Source organism: Pan paniscus, chromosome 21 (assembly GCF_029289425.2).
Source record: "Pan paniscus chromosome 21, NHGRI_mPanPan1-v2.0_pri, whole genome shotgun sequence".
Classification (NCBI taxonomy): domain Eukaryota; kingdom Metazoa; phylum Chordata; class Mammalia; order Primates; family Hominidae; genus Pan; species Pan paniscus.
In genome coordinates, this window is record NC_073270.2 from 26,749,947 (window position 1) to 26,767,213 (window position 17,267).

The following is a 17,267-nucleotide window of genomic DNA, read 5'->3' on the forward strand; positions in this document are numbered from 1 at the left end:
TCTTTATACCTAAAGTGATATCAATGGCAAATTGTTATATAAAAAAGGAGAATGTTTTATAATTAAAGAAAAAAATAAAGAAACGTTATATAGTAGCCCTCCCTTATCTGCAGATGTGTTCTAAGACCCGCAGTGGATGCCTGCACCTTGGATAGCATTGACCCAATTGCTGTCAATCAGAACACATTTCTGTTTATGATTTCCATGCACAAATTTAATGCCTTTTTCATCTTAACTAAGTACTTTTCACACATATGACCGTATTTTTAGAGCTTGGGGTACAACAAACAAGACTAACAGAAATTTCTTTTTCCTTCTTACATTTTCACCGCTAGAGGATTTGTTCTTACCATCGATCCTAGCAATCTGAGCACATGATTTCTTTTTCTTTCTATTTTTTCTTTCTTTCTTTCTTTCTTTCTTTCTTGGTTGCTTGCTTGTTTGCTTTCGTGCTTCCTTTCTCTGTCTTTTTCTCTCTTTCTTCCTTTTTTCTTTGTTTCTTTCATCTTTCTTTTTTCTTTCTTTCTTTATCTTTATTTATTTATTTATTTATTGAGATGGAATCTCACTCTGTCGCCCAGGTGGGAGTGAAGTAATGCAATTTCGGCTCCCTGTAACTTTCATCTCCCAGGTTCAAGTGATTCTCATGCCTCCACCTCCCAAGTAGCTGGGAATACAAGCGTCCACCACCACGCCCAGATAATTTTTGTGTTTTTTGTAGTGATGGGGTTTCACTATGTTGGCCAGGCTAGTCTTGAACTCCTGACCTCAAATGATCCACCCGGTTCAGTCTCCCAAAGTGCTGGAATTACATGCGTGAGCCACCGCACCTGAGCTGTATATGCCATTGTATGATTGCAAATAATTATATGAATCTTGGAGAACATCATGGAAAGATGTTCATCATCTTGTTAACTGGTTATTTCAAGAGTGGAACTGGAAGGGGAATACTGCCTTTCCTGTGTATTTATTTGTAATGTTTCATTTTCATTATGAACATGTATTATTTTAATATGTTTAAATATTAATAAACACAGGCAAAAATATGTAATTTTAATTCAAGCTGAAATCATCAAGGCAATCATACATAACAGATGGAGCAAATAAAACATTTAAAATCCCTGAGTGAAAAGGAGGGAAGGCTGGGCATGGTGGCTCACGCCTATAATCCCAGCACTTTGGGAGGCCGAAACAGGAAGATCACTTGGGGTCAGAAGTTTGAGACTGCCTTGGCCAACTGAGACCCCTGGACTCGATTGGAATTGGTCCCACAAACTTTTTTTATTGAGGGAGTCTCACACTGTCACCCAGGGTGGAGTGCAATGGGGCAATCTCGGCTCACTACAACCTCTGCTCCTGGGTTCAAGTGATTCTCCTGCCTCAGCCTCCCTAGTAGCTCGGACTTCAGGTGTCCACCACAGCACCTGGCTAATTTTTTTCTATTTTTAGTAGGGACAGGGTTTCACAATGTTGGTCAGGCTGGTCTCAAACTCCTGACTTCAGGTGATCCACCGGCCTTGGCCTCTCAAAGTGCTAGGATTACAGGCGGGAGCCATCACACCCCACCAATCCCACAAATTTAGGCATTATGATACATCGGAGCCACCATGCCCCACCAATTACACATATTTAGGCATTATGATATATTGTTACTTTTAGAATCACTTGGTTTTATATTGTGTTTTTTCCCTTCCATTTGTTTGTTTATTTATTTGTTTATTTATTTATTGAGACAGAGACTCGCTGTGTCACCCAGCCTGGAGTGCAGTGGCGTGATCTCGGCTCACTGCAACCTCCACCTCCCGGCACTCCATCTCCACCACACTGGTAACTAACATGCCTCCTCAGGCCCTCTCAGGGTCTAGAGAGTGCATCTGGAACAGACTGGGAAACTCCAGTAGGCAAAGTAAGGTGCCAGGAATAAAGACACCACCTGAAACATTCTCCATGTTCCCTCCACCCACTCCTCTCCCCACCACTCTTCCATCTGGCTCCAACTCTGCCCTCTCCAAAAGAGCCTCAGATTGAAATGTTGCAAGGAAGACAAAGATTCTCAAAGTCACAGGCTTGGGAATCTGAGCTATAAAGAAAAATGAGCCTCTGCTCCCCCAACTCCCCCATACTCCCCTGGGCACTGCTGCCCTACACGCACCCCCCCTCCATAATTTGAACTGTCGTCCCAGAAGCTGGAGGGAGACTGCCCGCCTGTCAGGAAAGAAAGGACCAGCATGCGGCCAATGCCTGGGCTACGTAGGAGCAGACGGCGAGATTAGCGCAGGGATTTAAGAAACAAGTGTCTCTCAGACCAAAGAAGACTTGCCCGAGATGGCACACTAAGCATTCATAGGGGTGTGCGCTGGACAGGAGCTTGCCAGTTACCCAAAGAATTGTCTAAGAAAGGCTCTGATCTGACCCGAAAGGCCCTTGGTTCCCACGGCAACTCCTCAGCGTCTGGCAGTAATAGGCTTCTGTGCCCAGACTTTCTGGGTCTGGAAGTCCCCCTCTGCCAGCCTCTTGCAGCCCAGAGGCACCTCCCATTAGCGCCTGATGGGTTAAGGAAGCTGTTCTTCTAGCTGTGACAGATCAAGCCTGAGGACCTCTCGTGTGTCTTTCTTAGTTGTTTCTTCCCGCCCACCTGCCACTCAAAGCCACAACCCACTTGCATGCCCCCGAGTGGACCCCTTAAAGCGACCATCTAGATCTGAACTGCGCTGAGGTCAGCTTCGTTCCCATTAGATGGCTTGGCCCAAAGGAACTAGCGATCGCCCAGACAAAAATGTCTTCCTAAAAGCTGGATGTGTCTGTGGTCTCTAAGAGGCAAAACCAAACCCAAAAGGAAAAGCCAACCCACCCACCCCCACCACAAAACAAAAACAAAAACCGCCTTTCACATGAGGAGTCCGTGAGAAGGGCCTCTCCAGCCAGGATCAGGTAAGGGAATCTGTGCCCTTGGCCGGACCCAGAACACCCAGTGGCAAGGAACTGACTGTCACACTCTGACCCCATAGAATTTCCACCACTGTCACACAGGTCAGGATGTGTCAGCCTGAGAGATGACACCACAAATCTGGCCTTCACAGATTGATTCCACACTCTCTCATTGATTCCACACACATCCCGTCACTGACACCAGATTCCCTCATCACTGACCCAACATACCCACAAGAATTGATTCCATGGATCTCATCACTATCCAAAAGACCACCCATCACTAATCTACAGACCCTCATCTCTCACCCCAGGGACCCCACAGATTCCCCATCCCTGATTCCAGGATCTATAGAACCTCATCTCTTACCCCCACAGACCTATTTATAAGAGGATACATTCATGGAATACCATGTTGTCCATTTTACACATCCATTGCGTGTGTGTGTGTGTGTGCTGATTAATGGACTTAGGTAAACTTTAGCATTTTGGTAGCCAATGCAGTTTTTCAATGCCTTTTCTTTTTCTTTCTTTTTCTTGTACAACTTTAAAGACCTTACTCCAGTAAGTGTGATTTGCAATTTATCAATGCCTATCTCTTATTGGGTCCTTGTCATGCATATTTGTTATTAATCATAATTCACAATTCTTACAACTCAGAGACACCAGAGTCTCACATAAGAAGAATGGCTGTGGGTTTTTATTATTGTTATTTTTTTGGTTTCTGTAGATTATATAAGTCATCCATTTGTATCAAGTCAGTAAGTGTATATTTTGTTTTCTTAAAAAATGTAATTAAAAATATTTTTGCTGGAATACAGTGGTATAATCATGGCCACTGCAGCCTCAACCTCCTGGGCTCCAGTGATCCTCCCACCTCAGCCTACCGTAAGCTGGCTGAGACCACAGGCATGGAACAATATACCCACCTAATTAAACATTTTTTTTTTTTTTTGTAGAGATGGGCTTCTCACTATGTTGCAGAGATTGGCCTTGAATTCCTGGGCTCAACTGATCCTCCAACCTTGGCCTCCCAAAGTGTTGCAGTTAGAGGTGTGAGCCACTGCACTCAGCTGATAAGATCTTAAAAAGAGTAAAATACTTTGGGAAGTAATGTAAAATTTCCACTGAGATGATGCATCAGAAATTAAAGTAGAATAAAATGGTCCTAGGGCACCTGAAACAATGGAAACTAAGTCTTGAGCCAGGTGTGGTGGCTCATGCCTGCAATCCCAGCACTTTGGGAGGCCAAGATGGTGGACTCATTTGAGGTCAGAAGTTCGAGACCAGCCTAGCCAACACGGTGAACCACAATCCCTACTGGGAATACAAAAATTAGCTGGGAGGTTGCAGTGAGCTGAAATCGTGCCACTGCACTCCAGCCTGGGCAACAGAGGGAGACTGTCTCAAAACACAAAATAAATAAAATAAAAATAAAGAAGAAGAAGAAACAATATCTTGATTTCATCATCAAGTGTAAAAATGTGGACTCTGGAGGCACACAGGTACTCTTTTTCTTTGAAGTTTTATTAAGAAATATTAACATATCACAGAAGCCACCCATTTAAAGTGTAAAATTCAATGATTTCAGTATATTTGCACAGTTGTGCAAACATCACCACAATAAATTTTAGATCATTTTCATTACCCCAAAGTAAACCCCATATCCCTCCATTTCCCCCAACTCCCCTAACCTTGGGCCACCACTAATCTACTTTCTGTCTCTATGCATTCATGTATTTTGGACATTTTATCTAAATGGAATTACATAACGTGATATTTCATGACTGGCTTCTTCCACTTAGCATAAAGGGGCACTTTGCATAAAGATAAACCTGGTGGGTGGTGCTTACTGATTGATTTTGAAACTTCGCTCCAAAATTGTGTGTGTGTGTGTGTGTGTGTGTATATATATATATATTTTTGTTTTGTTTTGTTTTTTGTTTTTTTTTTTGAGACATAGTCTGGCTATGTTGCCAGGCTGGAGGGCAGTGGTGCAATCTCAGCTCACTGCAACCTCTGCCATCCTGGTTCAAATGATTATCCTGCCTCAGCCTCCTGAGTAGTTGGGATTACAGGCATGTGCCACCACACCTGGCTACTTCTGTATTTTTAGTAGAAACAGTGCTCTTCCATGTTGGTCAGGCTGTTCCTGACCACCACCATGCCCAGCTAATTTTTTTTTTTAAGACAGGGTCTCACTCTGTTATCCAGGCTGGAGTGCAGTGGCACAATGTCGGCTCACTGCAGCCTCGACTTCCAGGGCTCAAATGATACTCCCACTTCAGCCGCCCAAGTAGCTGTGACCACAAACATGTGCCACCACGCCTGACTAATTTTTGTATTTTTAAAATACAAAAAAACCTGTTAAGACAGGGTTTCAGCATGTTGTCCAGGCTGGTCTCAAACTCCAGAGCTCAAGTGATCCACCTACCTTGGCCTCCCAAAGTGCTGGGATTACAGGTGTGAGCCACTGCACTTGGCCTAATTTTTTTTTTTTCTGAAGGGATGAGCTCTTGCTGTGTTGCCCAGACTGGTCTCAAACTCCTGGCTCAAGCAATCCTCCTGCCTTGGCCTTCCAAAATGCTGGGATTACAGGTGTAAGCCACCACACCGGCCCATTCTTTCTTTTATACTGAGTATTCAGAAATTTTTTTAAATGTGTTTTCCACTTACAGCATTTCTCAGGTTGGACTAGCCATCTTTCAAGTGTTCAGCAGCCTTGTTGGACAGCACAGCTCTGGAGGGTGATTTTATGTACATTCCCACTGCTCTCTCTGCCTCCTTGATTCCCATCTACCCCAAACCCCTGCAGTCTGTGACTATCGTGTCTCTCTCTCCTGTCTTTCTGTTTCTTGTATTCCTTTAATATAGATAATTATTTCCAATTCCTTAACATCGTGCCCTGATTTTTTTCTGTCTTATATTCAAGGGTCACAGTTTTTCTCTCACCATCATTACAGTCTTTTCCCATAATATGTGACATGTCTTTTTGTCTTGGTTGAGTATTTATTTACAATACATGAATGGTTGTTTTCTTTGACACATTAGTGACTTACATACTTTTTTTTTTTCTGAGATGGAGTCTCACTCTGTCACCCAGGCTGGAGTGCAGTGGTGCAATCTCAGCTCACTACAACCTCTGCTTTCCAGGTTCAAGTGATCCTCCTGCCTCAGCCTCCTGAGAAGCTGGGATTACAGATGTGCACCACCACGCCTGGCTAACTTTTGTTCTTTTAGTAGAAACAGAGTTTTGCCATTTTGGCTAGGCTGGTCTTGAGCTCCTGACATCAGGAGATCCACCAGCCTCAGCCTCCCAAAGTGCTAGGATTATAGGTGTGAGTCACCTCACTTGTCCAGTCTGAACTATTCCTTAGAGTCAGACAATTTGAGGCAAACAATGTCTTTCTCATTCAGATGTGACCTTCAGGGTCTAATTTTTGTATTTTTAGTATAGACAAGGTTTCTTTTCTTTCTTTCTTTCTTTTTTTGTTGTTGTTTTTGAAACAAAGTTTCACTCTTGTCACCCAGGCTGGAGTGCAGTGGCATGATCTCAGCTCACTGCAACCTCTGCATCCTGGGTTCAAGCGATTCTCCTGCCTCAGCTTCCTGGGTAGCTGGGATTACAGGCGCCTGCCACCACACCTGGCTAATTTTTTGTATTTTTAGTAGAAACAGGGTTTTGCCATGTTGGGCAGACTGGTCTCAAATTCCTGACCTTAGGTGATCTGCCAACCTCAGCCTCCCAAAGTGTGGGGTTACAGGCATGATCCAGCACCTGGCCTCTCCTGGCTAATTCTTTGTATTTTTAAAGAGACGAGGTTTCACCATGTTGGCCAGGATGGTTTTGATCTCCTGATCTCGTGATCCACTGGCCTCAGGCTCCCAAAGAGCTGGGATTGGAGGTGTAAGCCACTAAGCCCAGCCTCAATGTAGCTTTTTATCAAAGTATTTATGTAGGAAAAATCAATCAAAGAGCACAAGCATTTCAATACTTAGGTTACTTAAGATGAAATTTGTGACCAGAAGAGTGCCAGACACACATGAAATGTTTTGTGCATGAAGGAACCACCAATTAGATAAACAAATTTGAAGGAACTAAGTAACAAATAATTTTCTGTTGTTTGTTTTGGTATGTTATTTTGGTAATGTGATTAATCACGTATGTCGACGGCATTGGGAAGAATTTCCAGATTCTCTGATATGCATGACATCTTAATCATACAATATAAAGCAAGGCTATCTTAGGAAATTAGGTATCACTGCCAAGGACCTTTACAGGAGAAGATAAATTAAAATTACTATTAAATTTGTAACACTCAGATGGGCTGGCAGGCAAGTTGTGTCATTTTTACTCGGCATTTTTTCTTTTCCTTGATTCAATAAAACAAACCTAAATGCCGGCTATCTGCAGAACCCTCACTGGACTATGTTTAATGATATGTGAAACACAGCCTGCACACTCACAGATCCTTGCCAAGTCCCGTTCCGATCCTTTCAAAACCTGTGTTACCCTGTGGCTAGATTTCTTAAGGAGATGAAAGAGAGAGATGAATGAGAACAATCTTTTTTGAGGTCGCTCTACACAGCTCCTGCAGGTAGACAATGAGCTCTCCAGTGAGGCTTTTATCCTTGGCTCGGGGGTGGAGGCCTTAATCCTAGAAAACAGGTCTCTCAGGGTGGGGAGGTGATTTAAATCCTTATGAGATAGACGCAGCTCCCCATCTCATCCAGACCTTCACAAACTCAAACTGGAACCACCAGAAAAACGACTGACAACCGGCCACAAGACCCAGGGAGAGACGCGGGGAGAGGGTGACCAGAAGAAAGGCCGACGTACAAGATACCGCCCTCTGGCACACAGGGCACTTGTGTCCCAACACACACATGCACACACAGACGGGCACAGAGCGAAAGAGCGAGAAAGGAGAGAGAGAAATAAGAGAGAGACGCACACACACAAACGCAAAAAGACATAGGGCAGTGGCACGGTAACACCCACCCCCAGGCAGCCCCTGAAGCTGCCGTGTTCTGCTCTCCGCAACTACGACCCATCAGTGAGAGAGCAGCTCATGGACACACAAGCAAACCTCTCCTTTTTTGAAGAGACTCACTGGCACACCGTCCATGCAGGCCTGAGGCTGGAACCCCGCCCTGCTTCTTCGGCCCTCTGCCCGCGGTTTCTTCCTCTTGGATGACCCTCCGTGAATTCCGGCCTCCAGAGACCATCCTGTTGATGCCCTGGCCAGGACTGGTCTTAGCCTCGACTCTGATTAATCCCTCTAATCCCAGGTACTCGCGAGGCGGAGGCAAGAGAATCATTTGAACCCAGGCGGCAGAGTTTGCAGTGAGCTGAGATCCCACCACTGCACTCCAGACTGGGTGACAGAGTGAGACTCCGGCTATTAAAAAATAATAATACAATAAATGATGGCAGAGCGGCGGCTGCAGGGACTGGGGTGGTGGCTGGTGAAGTGAAGATTGGGAGAGGGGCCTCATTTACCCTCCGCAAATCCTGGCTTGAGGCTGGCATCTCGCGCTGCCTCCCTTGCGATCTGCCTGAGGTTTCTTGCTCCTGAGGTTTCTTCCTGGTTGTTCACCCTCCGAGAATACCGGTCTCCGGAGACCATCCTGTTAACACCCTGGCCAGGACTGCTCTCAGCCTCGACTCTGACGCACTATCACACATGGCTCCTACTTTGCCAAGTCTCAGGGACCTATTTCTGGGCAACAGTGGCAGCTCAGTCGTCGAGCATGCTCACTGGCGAGGCCGACTCCGCCCTTGCTCCGGAGAGTCAGGCTGCGGACCCTTTAAAAAATGGCTGCAACACAGCTGACTGCGGCGACTGGGGTGGTGGTACAGTCCGAGGCGGCAAGTGGGAAGGGTACTAGGAGGGGGCCTGCAGGAGACCCAGGGTTGGACCCATAGGAGTCCTGTCGTCAGGACCTTCTTGATCCATCTTCTGCTTCAGTTCCTGGTGGAGGAGGAGCTTCAGGGTGCCGCTGGGCTCTCCTGACTCCTCTTCGAATCTGATTATGGATCCGAACCGGTGATCAGGAATGGGGTTACAATGTAGTGAGGCGGGAAGGGTCTCGCTGGGGCACAGAAAGATCCCAAGGGCCGTAAGGCATACTGTAGGCTGGAAATGCACTGACCCATGAGCCCACTGCCTGCCTCCTTCCTGGGTGGAGCAGTGGCCTGCCTTTATCTCCAAGGCCCAGGGCTCTGGCATCCCGAAACTGCTTTCCATGACATATGCAAAGAGAGACAGAGGCAAGTCCGAGATGGAGCCAATGTGACCACACATGGCACTGACGTCACCCAAGAGCAGAAGGAATGAGCGTGTGTCTCTGAGGCCATATGGGGCGACGCTGAGACAGACAGTGACGTCCAGGTGTGCTTCCGTGGGCCACTGGGACCTCCCACACAAAGCTGATGAAAAGCCAAGCACACCTAAAAACCTGCGAGACAGGGCCTGTGCCCGAGTCCAAGCCACATTCAGGGATGGTTGCCAGAGGAGCCCAGAGGTTTCGACAAAGTACATCCCACCCCAATCCTGCCAGCAGGTAGGTACCTCTGATGCCAACTCCCCTGCACCCAGCAAAACCCAGTCCCCTCGGCTCCCTGACATCCGTGGCAGCCAAAAGATTCAGTGCCTGAAGGCACTCTCCCCAGGAGCAGAGCACCAGGATGGCCCTCGGGAATGAGAGAGGAAATACAGGTGAGATGCAACACCGCCTTTCTTAGAAAACAAAGGTCAGCCACTGTCGGGTCGCCTCCTGCTCTTCCTGGACCGACTACGCAGCCATCACTTTGGACATGGAGACCAAGGGAGCTTCACTATCCAAGACAGGTATGGAAGCCCAGAGCTCCAGGATCATCACACCTGCCCTATCATCCAGAAATAGGTTTGGAGAGGGAAGCAATCATGAAACGGACCCCAAAGATATTTCTCCCTGATGGACTGTGAAGTGTTCTTTGTTGAAGACGTTGAGCCAGACTAAGAAGCCTCTAGGATTCCTGGAACCTGGGCAGACAGAGCAAGAGGGAGGACAGAGTAGAGGCCAGCGCCCAGGCAGGATACGGCACAATGCCACCATCACGAGCATCCGGGAAAAAGTGTTAGGCGGGTGACTTGGCCAGGAAGGCCAGCGTTTGGGTGACAGAAATGCTTGCCGCATCCCGTTGCCAGTTTCCTTCTCCGTCGCTGTGTCGAACTGTTCCTGGATTTCTGAATGAGGGCAAAGTGCGAGAGGAGTGAAAACCGTCTTCTTGAAGGTCTGTGGGCACCCTCCTGGGGGTGGACAATGAGCACCTGTGAGGCCTTTGTCCGTGGCTGGGTTGTGGTCATCTTGATCCTAGCAAAGAGGCAGCTGAGGATGGGAAGGGTATTAAAACCCTTGCGAGTCAGGCTGGAGGCTCAGAGCCCCAGTAACGAAGCAGGGCCACAGAGAACTCTTGCTTTGCCAAGCCTCAGGGACTGGATTCTAAGACAACCATGGAAATCAATGTGATGGGAGAATCAGCTAGAGCCTCGCGGATACGCATTTGCTGGGCCGACTCGCGTTGCGCTCCTGGAAGGCAGGCTGTGGCCCCTTTAAACAATGGCGACTGCACAGTGGCAGGGGGAATCCTGCTGCAGCCACGGCGATGGCGGGATGCAGGTTCCAGTAGGGGGCGGCAGGGGAGAGAGGGCCACGGGGGTCCCAGGGCCAAATCCCGAGGAGTCCTGTCTCAAAGACTTCCTTAAGCTGACTTCCACCGGTGGAGGGAGAGCTTCAGGGCACCTGCTGGCATCTGAAGACCCCTCTTAAGATCCGATTTTGGACCCCTCCGGGTGAAGACGGATGGGCTCACCACATCTGCTGATTAAAGAAGGGCCTCCTTGCAGGGCACAATGATCACATGGGCCTCAAGCTGTGGTGTCAGCAGAAAAGTCACTGACCCATGAGCCCTCTGCCTCCCTCCTCCTTTGAAAGAGCAGTCGCCTGCCCCACTTGTAAAAGCTCTGGGGCCCTTGCAAGCTGATACCTCTTTTCAGGACACATGCAAACAGGGACAAGGGCGATTCCGAAGTGGAGTCAATTCCAACATGCGTGGCACTGGCGTATCCCAGAGCAGATGGTGTGAATGTGTGTCACCGAAGGCATATGGGGTGATGGCGAAACACAAGATGGTGTTCAGGCATGTGCCAGGTGGAAGGGGGGCACAAGTGACCTTTCCATCAATGCCAAGGAAAATCAATGAACACCTGGATCCAGGAGGGGGCCAAAAGATTCAGGGAGTCAGTCCACCCAGGAGCAGAGGAGAGAATGTTTCTCAATAACGAGACTGGAAGTGCAGATGAGATGTGACACTGCCTGTCTTAGAAGACTAGGCTGGTCACAGTGGCCTACCGCTCATTCTAGGCAATCCACCAACCAATGAGGTGAAACATGGAGACCAAGGTAGCTTGCCTATCTGAGACACCTATGGAAGTCAATCTCTCCAGGGTCATCCAACCAGCCCAATTAAGCAGAAACAGGTTGGCAGAGAGAAAAAATAGTGATGCGCATGTCCATCAAGTGTCTCCCTGTTGGATTGGAAAGTGATCTTTGTTGAAGACATTCAGCCAGACCTAGATGCATCTAGGCACCACAGAAACAGGGGAGACAGAGCAAGAGGGAGGACAGAGCAGGGGCCAGAGCTCAGGTAGGATACAGCACTTTGCCACCCCCACGGGCACAAGGGGAGGGGGGCCAAACCAGTGACTTCTCCAGAGAGGCCAGCGTTCCCGTGACAGGGATTGTTGCTATCTCCCATTCCCGGCTTCCTCTTCAAGACTGTATCGTGGTGTGGCTTCATTTCTCAGAGAAGAGCCATGAAAAGATGCAATCATCTTCTTGGACGTGTGTCTGCTCCTCTTCTGCAGGACAAGGAGCTCCTGTGGGGCTTTTGTCCTTGGGTGGAGTGTGGTCATCTTGACCCTAGAAAAGAGGCTGCTCAGGATGGGGATGATAGTTCAATTGCTCCGGGACCGACGCGTCTCCTCACGTGGTCGAGGCCTTCACAAACCCAAAGTGGAACGGCCAGGAAAATGACTGACAGCTGGCCACAGGAACCAGGCAGAGATGCAGAAAGAGGCTCACCAAAGACCAGCCGACATGCAAGAAATCACTTTCTGGCTCACAGGCACATACGTCCAAACACACACACACACCAGAGCATGCACACGCAAACACACACAAACCGACAGAGAGAGGGAAAGAAACAGAGTGAGAGACAGCGAGAGAGGAGAGAATGGGAGACACACACACATACACACACACACACACCGTCACATGGCAGTGGCATGGAAACACACCCTCCTCAGCCCGAATGCCACCCCTGAGGCTGGAGGCTTCTGCTCTTGACGAGAACGACCCTTGGGTGACAGAGCAGCCCAAGAGCACACAGGCAGGCCTGTCCTAGAGATCACGGGGGCACGACTTTTGGGGAGACTCACCTGAACACCGTCTGGGCAGGCCTGAGGCTAGGCTGCCGCGGTGCTTCCCACGGACTCCGCCGGGGGTTTCTTCATCCTGGTCGGCCCTTTGCGACTCTTGGCATCCAGAGACTTTCCTGTCGACCCCGTGGAGAGGTCAGGCCGGAGCCTCGGAGTCCCGACGCCCAAGTACTGCCACGGAGGGCTCCTGCTTTGCCAAGCCTCCTGGACTGGTTTCTAAGACAACCGTGGGAATCACTGTGATGGGAGAAACGGCTCGCGCCTCGCGCATGCGCATTGGCTAGGCCGACTCGCGCTCCGCTCCTGGCAGTCAGGCGGAGTCCCCTTGAAACAATGGCAGCTGCGCGGTGGCAGGGGGACTCCTGCTGCAGCCTCCGCGGTGGCTGGATCCAGGACCCAGTAGGGGGCGGCGTGGGAGAGAGGTCCGCGGGTGACCTCAGGAGTCCTGTCTTCAGGTCCTGCTTGAGCCAACTTCTACCGATGGAGGGAGAGCTCGAGGGCGCCTGCTGGGGTCTCAGGACTCCTCTTTGAATCACATCTTGGACCCCTCCGGGTGAGAAAGGATGAGATCACCACATCTGCTAAGGCAGGCAGGGCCTCACTGCAACACAGAATGTTCCCATGGGCCTCAAATCATGGTGTCAGCTGAAATTTCACTGACCCATGAGCTGTCTGCCTCCCTCCTCCATTGAAAGAGCAGTGGCCCGCCCTGCTTCTAAAAGCCCTGGGGCTCCTGCAAGCTGATACCGCTTTCCAGGACAAGTGCAAACAGGGACAGAGGCGATTCCCAGGTGGAGCCAAGGTGACCACGTGTGGCACTGGCGTCAGAGCAGATGGTATGGATGTGTGTCACTGAGGGCATATGGGGCGATGGCGAAACAAGCAATGGTGTCCAGGCGTGTGCCCGGCTGAAGGGGGGCACAAGTGACCTTTCCATCAATGCCAACCAAAATCAAAGAACACCTCGGATCTAAGAGGTGGCCAAAAGATTCAGGGAGTCCGTCCACCCAGGAGCAGAGGAGAGGATGTCCCTCAAGAATGAGACAGGAGATGCAGAGGACGTGTTTCACCACGCCTGTCCTAGAAGACAAGGCCAGTCACGGTCGCTTACCGTTGCTTCTAGGCAATCCACCTACACATGAGGTGAAACATGGAGACCAAGGTAGCTTCCCTGTCTGAGACACGCATGGAAGCCAAGAGCTCCAGGGACATCGAACCTGCCCAATCAAGCAGAAACAGGTTTGGAGAGAGACACAATCATGACACGGATCTCCAGGAAGTGTCTCCCTGACGGACAGGGAAATGATCTTTGTTGAAGACATTCAGCCAGAGCAAGAGGCATCTAGGCGGCTGAGAAACAGGGGAGACAGAGCGAGAGGGAAGGCAGAGCAGAGGCCAGAGCTCAGGCAGGATACAGCACCGTGCCACCTCCATGAGCATAAGAGGAGGGGGGCCAGAATTGTGGCTTGTCCAGAGAGGCCAGCGTTCCAGTGACAGGGATTGTTGCCAACTCCCATTTCCGGATTCCTCTTCAAGACTCTATCGTGATGTGGCTTCATTGCTCACAGAAGACCCGGGAAAAGATAGAACCTCATTTCTGACGTGGGTCCACTCCTCTCCTGCAAAACAATGAGCTCCTGTGGGGCTTTCGTCCTTGGCTGCAGTGTGGTCATCTTGATCCTAAAAAAGGCCGCTCAGGATGGGGATGAGATTTCAATTGCTCCGGGACCAACGCATCTCCTCACACGGTCAAAGCCTTCACACAGCCAACGTGGTACCAGGGTGAAAACGATTGACAGCCAGCCACAGGACCCAGGCAGAGACACAGAAAGAGGCTCACCAAAGACAGGCTGACATGCAAGAAATCGCTTTTTGGCGCACAGGGCACATTCGTCCAAAGACACACCCACACACGGGCACACACACACAAATGGACAGAGAGAGGGAAAGAAACACACAGAGAGTGAGAGACAGAGACAGAAGAGAGAATGGGAGACACACACACACACACAGAGTCATACAGCAGTGGCACAGAAACACACACCCCCAGGCAACCCCTGAGGCTGCGGGGTTCTGCTCTGGATGAGAACGACCCTCGGGTGAGAGAGCAGCCCAGGGGCACGCAGGCCGACCTGTCCTTGAGATCCTGGGGGCACGACTTTTGGGGAGACTCACACGAACACCGTCCGGGCAGGCCTGAGGGTGGGATGCCTTGCTGCTTCCCCTGGACTCCGCCCGTGGTCTCGTCATACTGGTCGGCGCTTTGCGACTCCTGGCATCTGGAGACGTTCCTGTCAACCCCGTGGAGCGGTCAGGCCAGAACCTCGGAGTCCCGACACCCAAGCACTGCCAAGGAGAACTGCTTTGCCAAGCCTTGGAGACTGGTTTCTAAGACAACCGTGGGAACCACTGTGATGGGAGAATCCGCTAGCGCCTCGCGCATGCGCATTGGCTGGGCCGACTAACGCTCTGCTCCTGGCAGTGGGGCTGCGTCCCCTTTAAATAAGGCCGCGGCTGCTCAGCGGCAGGGGGGCTCCTCCTGCAGTCTTGGCAGAGGCTGGATCTGGGGTCCCATTTGGGGCCGCGTGGGAGAGGGGGCCGCAGGTGTCCTGGCCCAGGGCCAAACCCCTAGGAGTCCAGTCTTCAGGACCTCCTTGAGCCGACTTCCACCAATGGACGGGGAGCTTCAGGGTGCCTGCTAGGTTCTCAGAACTCCCCTTCAGATCCGATTTGGGAACCCTCTGGGTGAGAAAGGATGGGTTCACCACATCTGGTGAGGCGGGCAGGGCCTCCCTGCAGCACAGAATGATCACATGGGCCTCAATGCGTGGTGTCAGCTGAAAATTCACTGATCCCTGAGCCCTCTGCCTCTCTCCCCCTTTGAAAGAGCAGTAGCCTGCCCCGCTTCTAAAAGCCCTGGGGCTCCTCCAAGATGACACTGCTTTTCAGGACACGTGCAAAAAAAGACAGAGGCGATTCCGAGGTGAGGCCAATGCGACCAAGCGTGGCACTGGCGTGGCACTGGCGTGTCCCAGAGCAGATGGTGTGAATGTGTGTCACCGGAGGCATATGGGGCGACGGTGAAACCAACAATGGTGTCCAGGCATGTGTCCGGTGGAAGGGGGGATCAAGTGACCTTTCCATCAATGCCAAGGAAAATCAAAGAACAACTGGGAACCAGGAGGGGGCCTGTGCCTGAGTCCAAGCCACATTTTGAAATGCCTGCCAGAGGATTAAAGAGGTTTCTGCAAAATTCACCCCACCCCCAACCCTCCACGGCCCAGGTAGCCCTGACCTAACCTCCCTTGCAACCAGCCCCAGCCCCAGATCCAGCCCCAGCTCCAGCCCCAGCCCAGTCCCTTTGATTCCTTTCCCCGATATTCTTTACCATCAAAAGATCCAGGGAGTCAGTCCACCCAGGAGCAGAGGAGAGGATGTCTCTCACGAATGAGACATGAAGTGCAGAGGAAATGGGACACCACCTGTCCTAGAAGACAAGGCCTGTCACGGTCGCCTAGTGCTCATTCCAGGCAATCCGCCCACCCATGAGGTGAAACACGGAGAGGAAGGAAGCTTCCCTGTCTGAGACAAGTATGGAAGCCAAGAGCTCCAGGGTCGTCAATCCTGCCCTATCAAGCAGAAACAGGTTGAAAGAGAGAAACAATCACGACAGGGATCTCCAGGAAATGTCTCCCTGACGGCCTGGGATGTGATCATCGTTGAAGACATTCAGCCAGAGCAAGAGGCATCTAGGCCCCTCAGAAGCAGGGGAGACAGGGCAAGAGGAGGGACAAAGCAGAGGCCAAAGCCCAGGCAGGATATAGCACTGTGCCACTGCCACGGGCATGAGGGGAGGGGTGCCAAAAAGTGGCTTTTCCAGAAAGGCCAGCGTTCCAGTGACTATCTGTGAAAATGCTTTGTGATGTGTGGGTTATCCCTCAGAGTTAAACATTTGTTTTGACTTAGCATTTTGGAAACACTCTTTTTCAGGAATCAATGAAGGGATATTTTGAAGCCCATGGATGAGTATATTGATAAACTAAATATCCCACCATAGAAACTAGCAACAAATTATTAGTGAAAATGCTCTGTGTTGTGTGGATTCATCTCACAGAGTTAAACTTTTGTTTTTATTCTGCAGGTTCCAAACACTCTTTTGTAGAATCTACAAATGAACATTTCAGAGCCCGCTGAGGCCTATAGTGAAACCTGAATATTTTGTGATAAAAGCTAGAAATGAGCTATCTGTGAAAATGTTTGTGATGTGTGGATTTATCTCATAGAGTTATACCTATGTTTATATACAGCAGGTTGGAAACACTCTTTTAGTAGAATCTAAAATAAGAAATTTCTGAGTCCTTGAGGCCTATTATAAAAAAATGAATATCCCTGATAAAAACTGACAACAAATTATCTGTGAAAATGTTTTGAGATGTGTGGATTCATCTCGCAGAGTTAAACCCTTGTTTTGGTTCAGAAGGTTGAAAACACTCTTTTTGTAATATCTATGAAGGGAAATTTTGGAGCCCATAGAGGCCTATACTAAAAACCAAATATCCCAGGATAAAAACTAGAAACAAGCTATGTGTGAAAATGTTTTGCAATGTTTAGAATCATCTCACAGAGTTAAACCTTGTTTTGATTGGGCAGGTTGGAAACATTCTTTTTGTAGAATAAAGGAAGGGACATTTTGGAGCTCATTGAGGCCAATAGTGAAAAACCACATATGCCATGATAAAAACTAGAACAATCTATCTGTAAAAATGTTTTGCAATGTGTGGTTTCATCTCACAGAGTTTAACCTTTATTTTGACTTAGCAGGTTGGAAACACTATTTTTCTAGAATCTGCAAGG

General features: G+C 49.4%; 1 long non-coding RNA gene across 2 annotated transcripts in view; it reads left to right on the top strand.

Moving 5' to 3' along the window:
* Nucleotides 1-17,267, top strand: part of LOC117977252 (uncharacterized) — a 92,708-nt gene that overhangs the window by 59,530 nt on the left and 15,911 nt on the right. The gene's annotated exons all lie outside the window — the stretch shown is intronic.